The sequence below is a fragment of the Lissotriton vulgaris genome, unplaced genomic scaffold (assembly GCF_964263255.1).
Source record: "Lissotriton vulgaris unplaced genomic scaffold, aLisVul1.2 SCAFFOLD_1348, whole genome shotgun sequence".
Classification (NCBI taxonomy): domain Eukaryota; kingdom Metazoa; phylum Chordata; class Amphibia; order Caudata; family Salamandridae; genus Lissotriton; species Lissotriton vulgaris.
In genome coordinates, this window is record NW_028242968.1 from 318,254 (window position 1) to 332,767 (window position 14,514).

The following is a 14,514-nucleotide window of genomic DNA, read 5'->3' on the forward strand; positions in this document are numbered from 1 at the left end:
TATAAACTCAGAGGCATTGATCATTTCCAGGACTCCTTTGTAGACTGTGACTTGCAAACCCCCGAGACTCCTGTGGTGTGAGTGGCATCCTCAGTTAGCAGTTGCTGGATCTCCAGGTTCCAAAAATGCCCTTCAATTTCTGGTGCTTCACAGCAATTCTAAGATTGTTTAGAGTTTATCTTTGCACAAATGGGTGTGATTAATGATGTTTCCCGCGTCTCATTAGTTGATTTTGCTCCTTAGAAAGTGTCACTCATAGTTGATAAAATGTCACTCATAATTACACTTACATTATAAAAATGTCTCACATAGCGATCTGAAACCTTGGCATCTGATTTGCGAGCCCGCATGAGGGTGACTGGAGGCCTGGAGACTGGAGCCAGAAGTTCTGTCAGCGGCCACCCGAGGGCGCTCGTCGTCTTATGAAGAAACCCACAAAGCACATTATATGAGTGTGCGAAGGATTTCCTTTTCCGGGTCAGCAGCAGTAGAGACAGCTGCAGCAGTGGTTGCAGACATCACTTCCGGTCTTTCTTTGTATGTCCAGCATTCTACAGAGGAGGAAGGAGGACCCTCTGTCTGTGCAGTTTTCATATACAGACCTTCGCAGGCCCCGTCCTCCGAGGCCTCACATCTGCACCAGCCCCACCTCAGCCCCAGGAGAAGGAGAGAGCCTGGAAATGTCTGCCCAGGTAGGAGAGTGTCTGCACTTTCTGCTGTGTGAATAATTGCCGGAAATCCCAGCCAGGAGCCGGGCTAAGCTGGGCTCTTCCATCCGGGGACCTCTGTGGGGGCTTTCCTTCTGGCCATGGGGGTGTTTGTGGTCACAATTTGTGTTAAAGAGGGGATCTGTGCACTGTATCTCGCTGCACTATGAGAAATATGTGCTTTTGCACTGCATCTTACTGCACTATGCGGTGTCTGTGTACTGCACTGCATCCTACCACACTATGAGAAATCTGTGCACACTGCACTGCTCCATACTGCACTATAAGGGATCTTTGCACTGCATTGCATCTTACTGCACTGTGAGAAATCTGTGCACTGTGGCTTACTACACTGTGAGAAATCTATGCACTTCATCGTACTGTAGTGTGAGGAATGTGTAAGTGCTGCACTGCGTCTTACTGTGCTGTGAGAAATCTGTGTGCACTGCATCTTACTGCGCTGAGGGATCTTTGCACGTTACACTGCATCGTACTGTACTGCGAGGAATGTGTGTGCACTGCATCTTACTGCACTGAGGGATATTTGCACGTTGCACTGCATCTTACTGTGCATAGAGGAATCTGAGCACACTGCACCTTACTGCACTGTGAGCAATATGTGCACCCTGCAGTTCATCTTACTGTACTATGAGTAATCTGAGTAGCTACTCTGTACCTTACTGCACTATGAGGAATCTGTGGACACAGCACTGCTTTTTACTGCACTTTTTGGGGGATTAACAGACGAAATCTGTGCACACTGCACTGCTTTTAACTCTACCATGAAAGCAGAAATTGATGCACACTAAGAGGAGTGTTTACAGCAGGTAGTAAGTCTGCACTACACTACACGGGGAAGATAATCTGTGCATAATGCATGACCTTTTGCTCACACTATGAGAAATCTGTTCATACTACACTACTTTTTCGTACATTATGAGGAGTGTTAACATTAGAGTTATTCTGTGCACGCACGTCTGTTCTTTCCTATACTACGAAGGGCAGTTACAGTAGAGGAAATTTGCACACTTCGCTATTTTTTAGCTGCAATAGAAGGGGTGTTTGCAGGCACAGGAGGAAGTCCATTTTACAGCAGAATGAAGGATGGTACAAAAGAGGAAATCTGTACTCACTGAACTGCTGTTTGTTGATACTGTGAGATGCCATTACAGAGACAATCTGTAATCGCTGCACTACTTTTACCTAGGCCATGAGGGACATTAACAGGAGGAAATTGTGTACAGTGCATTGCTCTTTATTACACTACGAGGGGCATTTACAGAGGAAAACTATGCACACTGCACTGCCTTTTTACAACACAATGTTTACTAAAGGGTAAATGCAGATATGTACAAACTGGTCTGCTCTTAACTGCACTGAGAGAAGTATTAAAAATGGTTTAAATCTGTGCACACCACACTGCTTTTTACTGGATTATAAATAGGTCTCCCGTTTTAATGGTATTTATTTTTTTGACATTTCCGTCTATATTTATCCATATTTATTTTTTGTCAGCTTTATCTGTATTTATCTATATAGTTTTATAAAAAATAAAGCTGAAACTGGTATATTTCCACATTTTTAACCAATAAATATGCAGTCATGATTGAATGCCTGCCAGGTTTCTGTGATATGAACACCCGCAGCCGATAAATCAATGCATTTACATGAAAATATTCAGATTTCAGTATCAGCCTTGTGCATATCTACAGCTGTTTAGGCCTCTTTTTATTAAAATGCCTTTTTTATCCCCCTTACCTATCAATCCACACAGTTATTGACCTGTCAGTTATGGCAAAGTGTATTTAGAATCCCTCCAAAAACAACCCAATTTCCGTTTTTATCCACATTTAAAAATAAATACAGACAAGAAACTAAATGGTTTTCTATCTGTAAAAATCAGTAAAAACGGAAAACAGGGATCCTTATTTATAAATGGTACTTGCAGTTCTGTAAGGCACACTGATTATTACTAAGGGTGGGCAGAGCTGGCGTAGTACCTCTATGCGGAGCGCCACGGAGTTGGAAAAAAACTCTTGCACAAGACGTACAATGTAGGATTTTTTCATAGAAGAAGGACGCATGGAGCAGGAAGGAGAGTGGCCAGGAAGGGGGGGAGGCAGCCATGCAGGTCAGTGCTTTCTTTTTTAAATTTCAAATAGTTTGGGAGGGTGGAGGAGCTGCTAACTCTGCTCTACCTCGGAGTCAGAGTTTTGCCTACCTCCTCAGCGGAGCACGGAGTAGGCAAATCTCTGCAAACTCTGCTGGCGGCCCCAAGTTACCCACCAGAGGTTAATTATTACTCACACCAAGAGGGTGTTTAGAGTGGAGGTGATATGTGCACTCTACAGCGCTTTGTGTCCACACTAAGAGGGCGATTATTGTTGAAACGAAACCATGTCCCAGCATTAGCAGTTCCTAAAACAGCTTTCACAACGTCTCATTATAGATGAAAACACTAGTCCCTCATGAGATTTTATCCTGATTCCTGGTGGTTTACAGGTAGCTTCATGTGCACCATAACAGAAATTCGGCTGTTCCTCTTCATGTGCGTATGCATTTACTTGCTGTCGTAGTTGCTGATGGCTTGGTCCAAATTAGTGAACTGAAGCTTTAGCTTCCTGTGCAGTTGTGTGAGTACATAACAAGGTGCATCTGCACGATTCTCACTTCAAGATTTTGGATATTCACAGATATTCTTGCACAGAAACAATCTCAGCCTAATTTAATGAGAAAAACATGAAGTATAATCTGTCCGTCCAAGCATGCATATATGTATCCCTGAGTAAAGTTGATTGTGTTTCATTGTCGGCTCGCTAACACAACCCGCTTTTTCCCATACACCATGTACCTAGGCATGTAGCAGAGGTCAGAGCAATGAATCTTCTCAGCTGTAAGGCTCAGCAAGACTTACTTCTGGTACTATATAAGGTCAGATCAGTGTACCACACAGCCTGCACATAGCTATTCACCCTTCTAAGAAGACTGCTCCTCAGTATAGGCTCTCTCATTTGGTGTCCCTCTCCTAACATCTTTGAAGTTGCATCTATGTAGATAAAAATGTGTATTCAGAGATCTGATCAGGGTGGTGGCTGAAGGATACCATCCTGACCCAGGTTAAGTATGTTGGCCAAGTTGCAGAGGCCTAACATGTTGTATAGCTCCCTCTTAGAAAAGAGAGGACTGCATATTAGGACCACAGGCCATCAAAATGTAGGAACTGAGTCCAGCTACACCATCAGAGACTGATGGCCAGATTCTTGACTAGCTCACAGTGTTTCACCTGAACACCTAACACTTCTGGGATGGCAGGTGATTATGGCCACCTCCAACATGACACTCTGATTCCCAAGGGAATCATGGAAACAGATCTTACCCCTTTCGTTGGTTACTTGTTCATGTAAGATAGACACAAGGAAGATACGAATAAAGTTCACAATACATTTATTGAAACAATCGTAAACTTGCATAGAGAGAATGAGCTGCAATTATTAGGCATATAAAAGAAAGCAAAGTTACCAGCATTGTAAACATGGTGAAAAAAATGAACAGTCCAACCATGCCAGTCTAATATATATATATATATATATTGTAACCGGACGTAATATGAGCCAAACAGCCTGGCGTTGTAATGACATACTGTTGTATTCCTTCCTCCTGCACTTCTAGAATTGTTATGACGCTTTTGTGATTCCACATTCTATATGTGGGAGTTGGGCAGAGCTAGTTGTTGTATGGTTATTTCTATATTCTCTTTCTTCCCCTGCTCTCGGTGTGGAATGTTGTACATGTCATGGAGTGTTGGATGGGTGAACAGATTCAGTTGGTGACTGAAGGCTGAGCTGCCAGGAGGACAGCTCCTGGTGGGGCATATTTACAAGGTTACTTACTGGCCTACTTTACATCCTGGCTTTAACATCACCTTGTATCTCAATAAATACCTACTTGAAACCTACCACCTCTGGACCTTCCATCATTGTAACATTGGCAACGAGGATGGGATTACAAAACCTGCGTGGATTCCATTTCAAAGGACTCATTTTCTACAGCAAATTATATATTATATATTTTAAAAGTCTTCAATTTTTTTTTGCAAAGAACCCAAGCTTCTACCTACTCAGCAAAATCTGTTGGCAGCCCCAGCCCCACCAGTGACTAAGACACCGTCAGCCTCAACTCGGGCATGCCAATTTTCTACAGAGGCTTGGTGAGTTTGTTCACATATTCTAAATTGGCTGTATTTTGTTTTAAATTATCATCAGCTGCACAAGATTTACAAGCCTGCCGATTTAAAATCCCACTCTGCTTCACCTGATTAAGAAGCCTACCGATTTAAAAGCTTGCTGTGTTTGATAAATAAACCTACTGTTTTGAAAGCCTGCTGCCTATTGACTTACAAGCCTGCAAGGCTTACCGGTTTAAAATGATACCAATTGTTTTTATGCATGCTTTTATTAGTGGACACTATTTGTCTACGGTTACCGTAGACAAATAATGTCCACTCATAAAACATGTATAAATCTGAAATGCTTAAATATCATTTTTATCACTTTAAACCTGTAACCGTAGACCAATAATGTCCACTCATAAAAACATGCATAAATCTGAAATACTTAAATATCATTTGTATCACTTTAAACCGGTAACCGTAGACAAATAATATCCACTAATAAAGAATCCATTAAAATTCATTACAATGAAATAACATTCAAAATAGAACAAAAATCGGTACTCAGCCTGTTAAAATCAAGGAATAAGCAATTCCAAAACATGCCAGAAGATGGTGCACAGAGTATATTTTAAAGTATATAGGCCGAATAATAACAGTTTCCGAATAATAGTAAATCTTATCTGCGCCGAATTGGAAATCGTAGACTGAGGCAAGAGAAAGGAGTGTTCCAAGTTAACCAGCAGTCAAGAAATGAAGATGTAACCCCCAGTATTTCGAAAAGCATCCTTCATACATATCCACGGAGAGGGAAAAGTTCTCACAGAGACATGAACTGCAACCAAATTTACGAAATGAAGAGCGTGGAGGGAAAGAACGTCATGCCTGTGGTAGGAAAAACACGGTCTGTGGTACTTGTGCTTCATGTGTAGTTCTTCCTGCCAAACCAACATGGCGGCACGCAAAAGACATCCTTGCAGGGTGGCTCTCGGTGTGTGCGTGCACCCACAGGCTTGAGCACAGCAGAATGTGGATGACGAAGACTGTCTCCTGTAGACTGTGGATGTATAAGCTGTTATCCTTGAATAAATCTCCTTTCTACTGCCTCCTGTGTCTCCAGGATTATAACATAATTTTGGCGACGTTTTGGGATACTTTTGAACACCATACTTCTAGGACATCCTCTTCTTCTTTTTTTTTTTTTTTTAAAAAGAACTTGGAATTTGGAAAAAGGATTTAAGCAGCGCTCACGTATATCTAAAGGTATTTATTCTTCTATGTGTATTGATTGCACCTGCGCCTGATATTTTGTTTATTTATATCGTCGTGCTTTTGATTGCACCAGCGGCTGAGACTTCGTCATTTTTAACTTCTGAATGCTATTCTTCTTTTTCTCTCAAATTTACCAACATCGTATTAAAAAAAAAAAAAACTATATCGAAATTCTTATTTTTCCTGTTATAATATCTTTGAAATTGCCTGAGTACCTGAGCGGTATACATTTGAATTTCCAGCATCGCGTGTGCATTCGAACCTCTACTATCGCTCGAGCACTCTGTCAGGATCTTCATTCTGTGCTCCGTCTTCGACCACTCTGTCTGGCTTTGAACTCTGACTTCTGCACGCATCACGCAGCGCTGTGCGCATCACGTCCTGCGTCATTGCGTGGTCCGCCATTTTTAGTTACCTTGACTACCCATAACAACGCCGATCCGCACGGCAGTGCGGACTTGTGAATCTTTATAATTTTATGTTATGTATCCTACGACAGTGCGATTTCTACGCCAGCTAATTTGAACAAAGAGAGCACCTTTTCTTTTGTGCTTTGGATCTTCGACATCAACAAACTCACACTTCGTGGTTTCTACACCAACTATTACAAGTACAAGTACAAGTGTTTAGCTAAAATAGACATCGGTGACTACCTATTTTATTTTTCTTATGTATTTAATGTATTTATTCTAGGCATTTCTTTTTATTTATTTTTTCTCTCCTTGTTTACAATATTCTTACAGACCAGTCTTTCTACTATGTCTAACAACATTGTTTCTCCTGCACATTTCCTACCTATAGCTGGTGATCCCAAAATGGAGTGATATCTGTGGTTTCCTACATTTCTAGCGTATGTGGATGTTATTGAAGAGGATGGTTGTTCTCCTAAAAGAAAATTGGCGCTACTTAAAAACTGTTTAGGCGGTGCTGGTCTTAAAGAATTAGAAAATTTACCTCCCATTGAAGTTGCAGGTGATATTAATGTATTTGATGTTGTTGTTAAACAATTGGCTGCTAGATTTGGAAAGAAGATAAATACTGTTATGGAACGTTTTAAATTTTATTCTCGTGCACAAAAAGAGGATGAATCAATTGAGAACTATGTAGCTGCATTAAGAACTCTCGCTGGTTCCTGTGCCTTTGAAACGATTGATTTTGATCAGGTTCTCAGAGACCAAATAATGATGAGAACTAAGAGTAAGAAAATACAGGAACGTTTATGGATGGGAACTGAAACTACTCTTAAGGCTGTGTTAAAAAATGTTGCTAAAGGCATCGAACAATCCGAACTGTTTGTAAGTGAGATTAGAGGTCAGGAAAGCAAGACCAAAGTAGTAATTCCTGAAGTTTCAGTAGTAAAAGATTCCTACAATAAAAAAAAACACAATTTGTTTCCAATAAACCACAGTTTATTCATTTTAAACCTAAAGAGAATTTCAGAAGGGATATCAAACCTTTTGAAAGGAGAAATCAAATTGTTTGTTACAGGTGTGGAGGTGTCGACCATGTAGGGAGCTACAGAGGTTGTCCTGCCTGGAACAAAATATGCGTTAAATGTAAACGTTCTGGTCATTTTAGTAAAATGTGTAGGTCTACTCAAAAAGTGAATTTATTGACAGATGATGAATTGGATTCCATACCCACTGATGGTCTTGGAGTTAATAGTTTATTGTGCGTTGGGATACCAAATGTAAAGGTTTTCCCAAAGACATAATATTAATTAATCGCAATGAAATTTCTATGCTCATTGATTCGTGTGCATGGTACAGTATCATAGGCATGGATATTTTTAAAAATCTTTGGGGTTCTTTGAAGTTATCACCACCAGATGTACAGCCCGGTGGATACACTGGTCATTAAATTGATTTGGTTGGTTTCATGTGGGCTGATATCACATTTAAAGGTAGGACCATTAGAGGCAAAGTCTATGCCGCTTCTAATGGTGCTTCTATTCTCAGTTGGCCTCATCAGCATGAGTTAGGCATTAAACTCGACCCCAATGCATCACATCCTGTGTACATTGTATCTCCAGAGACTGACAAATTTACCAACTCAATAAAAGAAAAATTTCCTACTGTTTTCTCTGACAAGTTAGGTAGATTTGAGAATTTTAAACATCGTATTATTCTTAAGGAAGGAGCTGTTCCTGTGAGGCACAGAGTTAGAAATGTGCCACTTGCGTATCGTGATAAATTAAAAGTAATTTTATCTGACCTTGTGGCTAGGAAGATAATAGAACCTGTTGAATCTTCCCCCTGGGTTTCGCCAGTGGTTTTATCCATTAAAAGCAATGGCGAACTTCGTCTGTGTGTCGACCTTTGGAGCTTAAATCAAGAGATTTGGGTAGATAGGCATCCTCTACCCAACATACATGAGCTAATTTCTACTCTCTCAGGTGCATGTGTATTCTCTACCATAGATTTGGCAAGTGCTTACCATCAAGTACTTTTGCATGAAGAATCCAAGTTTTTGACTACTTTCATAACACCAGAAGGTATGTTTCAATTTTGTCGCATGCCTTTTGGTCTAGCTAGCGCAGCTTCAGTCTTTCAAAGACTCATGAAAGAAGTTCTTGAGGGTTGTGAGGGAGCTATAGCTTTTCAAGATGATATTCTAATTTTTGGGAAACATTTTGAAGATCATGATAGAAATCTAGACTCTGTACTAAAACAAATTCAAAACAAAGGTCTAACTTTAAAATTCTCTAAGTGTAAGTTTAGACAGAGTAAAGTAGAATATCTTGGACACGATATCTCTTCCCAAGGTATTAAGCCTAAGCTCAATCATATCCAGAGTATACTCAAGGCTCCTGCACCTTCTAATAAGGAACAACTTGTGTCCTTCTTAGGTCTTACCGAGTTTTACAGTAAATTTGTTCAAGATTACGCTTCTAAAGTACACTCTTTGAGATTACTGTTAAAAAAGGATGCAAAGTTTTCGTGGACCAATCAACAACAATTTGCTTTTGATCTACTTAAAAAGGAGATTCTTAATGCTCCATTTCTAAGACCTTTTGAGTTGGGTAAAGAATGCATTGTATGTGTGGATGCAAGCAATGTTGGCTTAGGTTCTGTTCTAATGCAAAATAATAAGGGTGAGGAGTATGTTGTTTCGTATGCCTCAAGAACTCTCCATGGTGCTGAGTACAATTACTCCACTATTGAGAAAGAATTGATGGCTTGCACTTAGGCAGTCGAACATTTCAGACAATTTCTTTGGGGAACCAAATTCCGTTTACGCATTGACCACAAGCCCTTAATTAACATGCTAGCGGCCGGTGGTGGGAGGACTCTTACAGCCCGCTTGGCACGTTTGGCTGCGAAATTGCAGGAATTCCAGTGTGTTGTGGAATATGTCCCTGGCCGTTTGAATGTGCATGCCGATTGCATGTCTAGGTTGCCTTTTGATTCACAAGTTTCTACTGTTCACAGTGATCTTGATGTTGTATTTTCCATTGGGGATGTCAATGGTGAAGGCAACAACAAGTTGTCTGGGACCATTTCTGAAGTTGACTGGAGAAATGCCATGTTTAAAGATTCTGCTTTATCTAATGTAGTGATGTACTTACAACATGGTTGGCCTGAGGAACGGAAATTATCAGGTGAGGTTCTGTCTTTTTACAAGATAAAGGATGAAATCATGTTTGACCAGGGTTTTGTGACTAGAGGTGATAAAATAGTTCCTCCCGGTGATCTACGGAAGAAAATTATTTCAATGGCTCATGAAGGCCACATGGGCATGTCCAGTACCAAAAGGCGCATTCGTGAATTCTATTGGTGGCCAGGTATTGATAATATGATTGATAAATGGGTCAGTTCTTGTTTACCTTGCTCTTTGAGTGATAAGTCTGTGAAGCCTCTGACTGTTGGTGTTTCGCCCATTGAATTTCTTACATCTCCTTGGAAGAAATTGGGAGTAGACATTGTTGGTCCTCTTGATTTGTCACCGAATAAGGAATTGTTTATTTTGGTTTTAATTGATTACTTTTCCAAATGACCAGAGTTAAAGATTGTGGACAAAATAGGTTCCACTCAAGTTGTGGAATTTTTGGATGAAGTGTTTTGTAGAGAGGGCATTCCTGCTGAAATTGTTTTAGACAATGGTCCACAGTTTATTAGCAAAGAATTTTCTCTTTTCTTGAAAGATGTGGCATTGCACACAAAAGGGTGTCAAATTATAACCCACAGGCCAATGGTCAAACAGAACGTTTTAATAGAGTGATAAAGTAGTCCATCCAACTTGCCGTTAAGAGCAATTTAAATTGGAGAGAAGCACTACATGCCTCTTTATTGTCTTATCGTGTTTCCTCTAATTCTGTCACGGGTTTGTCTCCTTTTGAGATGTTAAGAGGCAGGAAGCCAGGCTCTAAACTTTTACCCTGGTGGATGAAAAGTAAGATCACTTGCAAGAGTTCTTTTGATCCTCTCAAAGTCAGAGACAGGGTGTTAGCTTATCAGGAAAGGATGAAAAGGAATTGTTCTGGTTCTGTCTCACATTGTCCTAAGATCAAAGTGGGCGATTTTGTAAGAGTAAAATTTGGTAGAACTTTCGGCAATAAATGGAATAAATGGTCTGACCTGTGTAAAGTTTCTGAAGTTTTCAGTAAGGCTGTAAGAGTGGAAGGTGGTAAGATTTGGAATTTTAGAAGGATCTCATTATGTAAAGTCTTGGATTCTAAGAATATTTTGCAGCCAAGCTCTGAAGCCAGTCCATCTTTGCTTAAATGTTGAAAATGATGCAACTTTTTCTGCCTTTTTAGACACTTTTGGGTGTGAGCCACAATCTGAGATTGTCAATCCTCCACAGGTGCCAATTCGCCTCATTCTGAGAATGTTGATTCGCAACTTAGTGAGGTTAATTTTCCCATCAATGATTGTGGTACTTTAAATGATTCTAATGTGAATGCTGATTATGAAGTCTCTGGACATGTCATTGAACAATCTGACAACGAGGCTTTAAGGAGAAGAGTTCGTGTTAAATATTCTCCTATCAAATTGCGTGATTTTGTTCATTAATTTTGTTCTGGTTTTTTTTTTCTTTTTTTTTCAAAAAGGGTGAAGGTGTGTTGTATTCCTTCCTCTTGCACTTCTAGAATTGTTATGACTCTTTTGTGATTCCACATTCTATATGTGGGAGTTGGGCAGAGCTAGTCTGTCTCCTGTAGACTGTGGATGTATAAGCTGTTATCCTTGAATAAATCTCCTTTCTACTGCCTCCTGTGTCTCCTGGATTATAACACATACCTTCCCTGACCTTCACTTAGCCATGATTGATGATGTGTATATGACAAGATTCAAACGCAGCAGCCACCAACACTGAGGAAGGCATACCGTTGAAACGCGTTTGTTTTGTAAATTTTTGTGCCTTTAAATCAAAACAAGGATTTACCCCCCGAGAGTGCTGATAATTTGTTGATATATATATCTATATATATATAGATATATATATCCACAAAACTCCCTCAACCATATATAGGTGTATATGCTTATCTCACCCTACACTTATTCTGGGAGCATAGTGAGTGTACCCTCTACAGCTGTGGTACTCCTAGTACAGCCCGCCGGCAACTAGCGGCCCGGCATGCTTTCCTTGGCGGCCCGCGGACCTTGCAGGCAATGTACTCATGGCCCCCAGCTGAAACAACAAAAGATTACTGTAGGGGAGAAGCGAGGGAAAGAGCATGAGCTAGAAAAGGGCAAAGCTAAATAATGAGAAGATATAGGGGAAAGAGCAGTACAGGCACTTCCCTGGAGTGGTAAACACAAATGGTTAATAAATAAATGAAAAGTTGTTCGCTGATATCAGCATTTCAAGGAAACATATCAGGGTAAAGCCAAATACCTATTGGAGTGAGACCAGCACAAAAATAGAGAGAAATGACAAAATCAGGATCTGCCGATGGAATGGACAAAAAGCCTTGCAATCATGAGCAGGGGGCTGAACCAAAGCCTACTCTATATAATATTATATGCAAAGCTGTGAAAGACTTCTGAAGCTGTCTGTAGAGAGCTCACAGAAATGATAAGAACAGTCAGCTACACTGATGGTGGCTAAGGGCAGTAGATCCAGGGTGTGTGATGGCAGTGTGGTAGCATGGATATGAAGGTGTCTGCCTTGTAGGAGAAAGGATGAAGTAAACCGTGAAAGAAGGGTTGGTCTTCATCACCATGGCAGTTTTTCGTATTTGTATTGCTTCAGCATTGCTGGATCGCAATCCCCCGTCCTTCCAGCAATGGCAAGGGCGTTTCTTAGAGTCTGTACTATAATAGCGTAAAGGGAAGAAGGCCAGGCGGACGGGGAAGAAAATCTGGGGGGCCCTCTCTGACTGGCCTCACCGGTAATGGAGTTTTCTCCAGGAATTAAAAGTAAACTCTTGGAGTCCTCTTGACTTTCTTCAGTTTTTGGTCCTTGCCTTTCCGCCATTCAGTTTGCAAGACATTGCAGGCTATTGCGGGGTTAAGGGGGGCCAAAAGTAATCCTGTGATGGAATTGGGGTCAAATTGTGTATGAAACTATGCAATGCCTCTTACGATTGCTATTGTCTGCTAATAAAAATGCATTATCAAATGTGCTCTTCGTAGTTATATCTGCTTTTGAAATACAGCATTGTCGCATTCTCATTTTTTGAAGCGGGGTTGATTTTTTTTTTTTTAACTCTAGCCCTGCCCCCCTCAACCCCCACTGACCCCACCCTCCACTGACCCCACCCCTACGAGTGCGGCCCTCGGCCACAAACCACACTGGAATTTTGGCCTCGACAGAACGTTTGTGAGTACCTATGCTCTACAGGATCTCATAGGTTAGTCTGAGACCTCATACCATGAGATGGATGGGGTACATAAAGATACTATAGTTGTCCCATTCTAAGAGAATTACCTACATTTTTTGTGGTTTGACCGCCTAAAGAGAATCAACTAAGGACATAGTCCGGGTCTCTGGAATCATGTGACCAGAGACCACCAAATTATGCGGCAGGGTTGTCTACATTGTGTGGGAAGTAAAGGCACATTATGCATCACCTTTTTGATAGTATTACTTCATTATGTTGTAGGCAAAGATTTCACCTCAGTAGTACCAGTTTAACAACCAACTACAAAAATAAGCATTGAAAGATAACCAGTTAACGTTTGTGAAAGACCTTCCTCTGAGCATGTACATGTGTGGCCATGTTTGATCTGTTTGAGTTCGACATCTGCATATCATGCAGAAGATGATGGATTATGTGGCAGATCCATATCTATTTTTTAAAAAACTGGCTCCAGATGCTCATAATTCCAGTGGACTTGGATATAGTAGCCTCTTTCTCTATGGAGAGGACCCTCAGGATCTGGTAGCCTCATACTTTGTTAGACCCGGTTCTTTATGCATGAGCCAATTCCAACCCTATCTTTCACCTCTGCTCCTCTTGTTTCTAATCTCAACGTTTCCCTCACAAACGCTCTTGTTTTCTCCTCTTCCTCAGTCATAGTTTTCTGGAGAGTTCAGGATCTCAGTCAAACATAACTTACCGAAGGGAATAACTCCTGGAGTTGGTGACAGTGGTACCCTTGAATTCCAAGGTGAGGCAGAATGTGTTGAGGAAACATATGAGGTCACCTTTGAGGTGTGTCTGGATAAAACATGTGGTAAGAGACTAGGATAAACTGACACTACAGAACTCCATTATTGGGTTCCTATCATGTACCTACCTATGAATGCAGCACAGTTTCCTCCCTAACAACCAGTTTCCCAAATTGGCCCCTAATAAAACTCACAAGAATGTGCCTATCCGTGTTTCTGGGAGTCCTCCGTCCTGCCTCCAAACACGGATTCCTCAACTGACTGGATGTCAAGGTCCAGACCCACAAAGCTTGTATCTGATACTGTAATGTGCAGGTAATGCTGTGCGGAAGTTGAACTTATTGTTCTTTTCAAGACAGAGATTGGACTTGCAGATATCCCACCATTTACTACCTAATTTCAGACCCCTTACAGGCGCCACAGCACAGACGGGCTACTGGGACCCAATTGTGGTGGGTGTGGTTGTTTGCCACTGTCGTCCTGGGAGCCCTCCTATGATTGCTTTAGAAAAAGGGCAACCCTTAGCACATTATATTCTCCCATCAGCAATAGTGTGTAGCCACAGGCTTCTCAGTGAGGTAGTGTGGCAGGGCTGAGACTCAGAAGTCAACAGTCATCCATCAGGCGCAATCATAATGTCCAGCCTAGGGCTTATCTTTGATGGAGAAAAAAAGTAATTTAATGTCAAAGCAAAACTAAATACTAAACCACACAATACGAGTATAATATGGTTTGAAATCAGTAGCCTCTGATAGCGAAGAGCTATATTCTCTCTAGCTCCCTTCTCCTTCCTGATATAGTAAAGTT

General features: G+C 41.0%; 1 protein-coding gene across 1 annotated transcript in view; it reads left to right on the plus strand.

The window, feature by feature from the left end:
• The first annotated feature begins 520 nt into the window (after positions 1-520).
• LOC147668773 (uncharacterized) overlaps positions 521-14,514 on the plus strand; it is a 73,272-nt gene continuing 59,278 nt past the window's right edge. The window contains exon 1 of the mRNA XM_086948447.1: positions 521-692. The gene's annotated coding sequence lies outside the window, so the exon portion shown is untranslated. The remainder of the gene's footprint in view (positions 693-14,514) is intronic.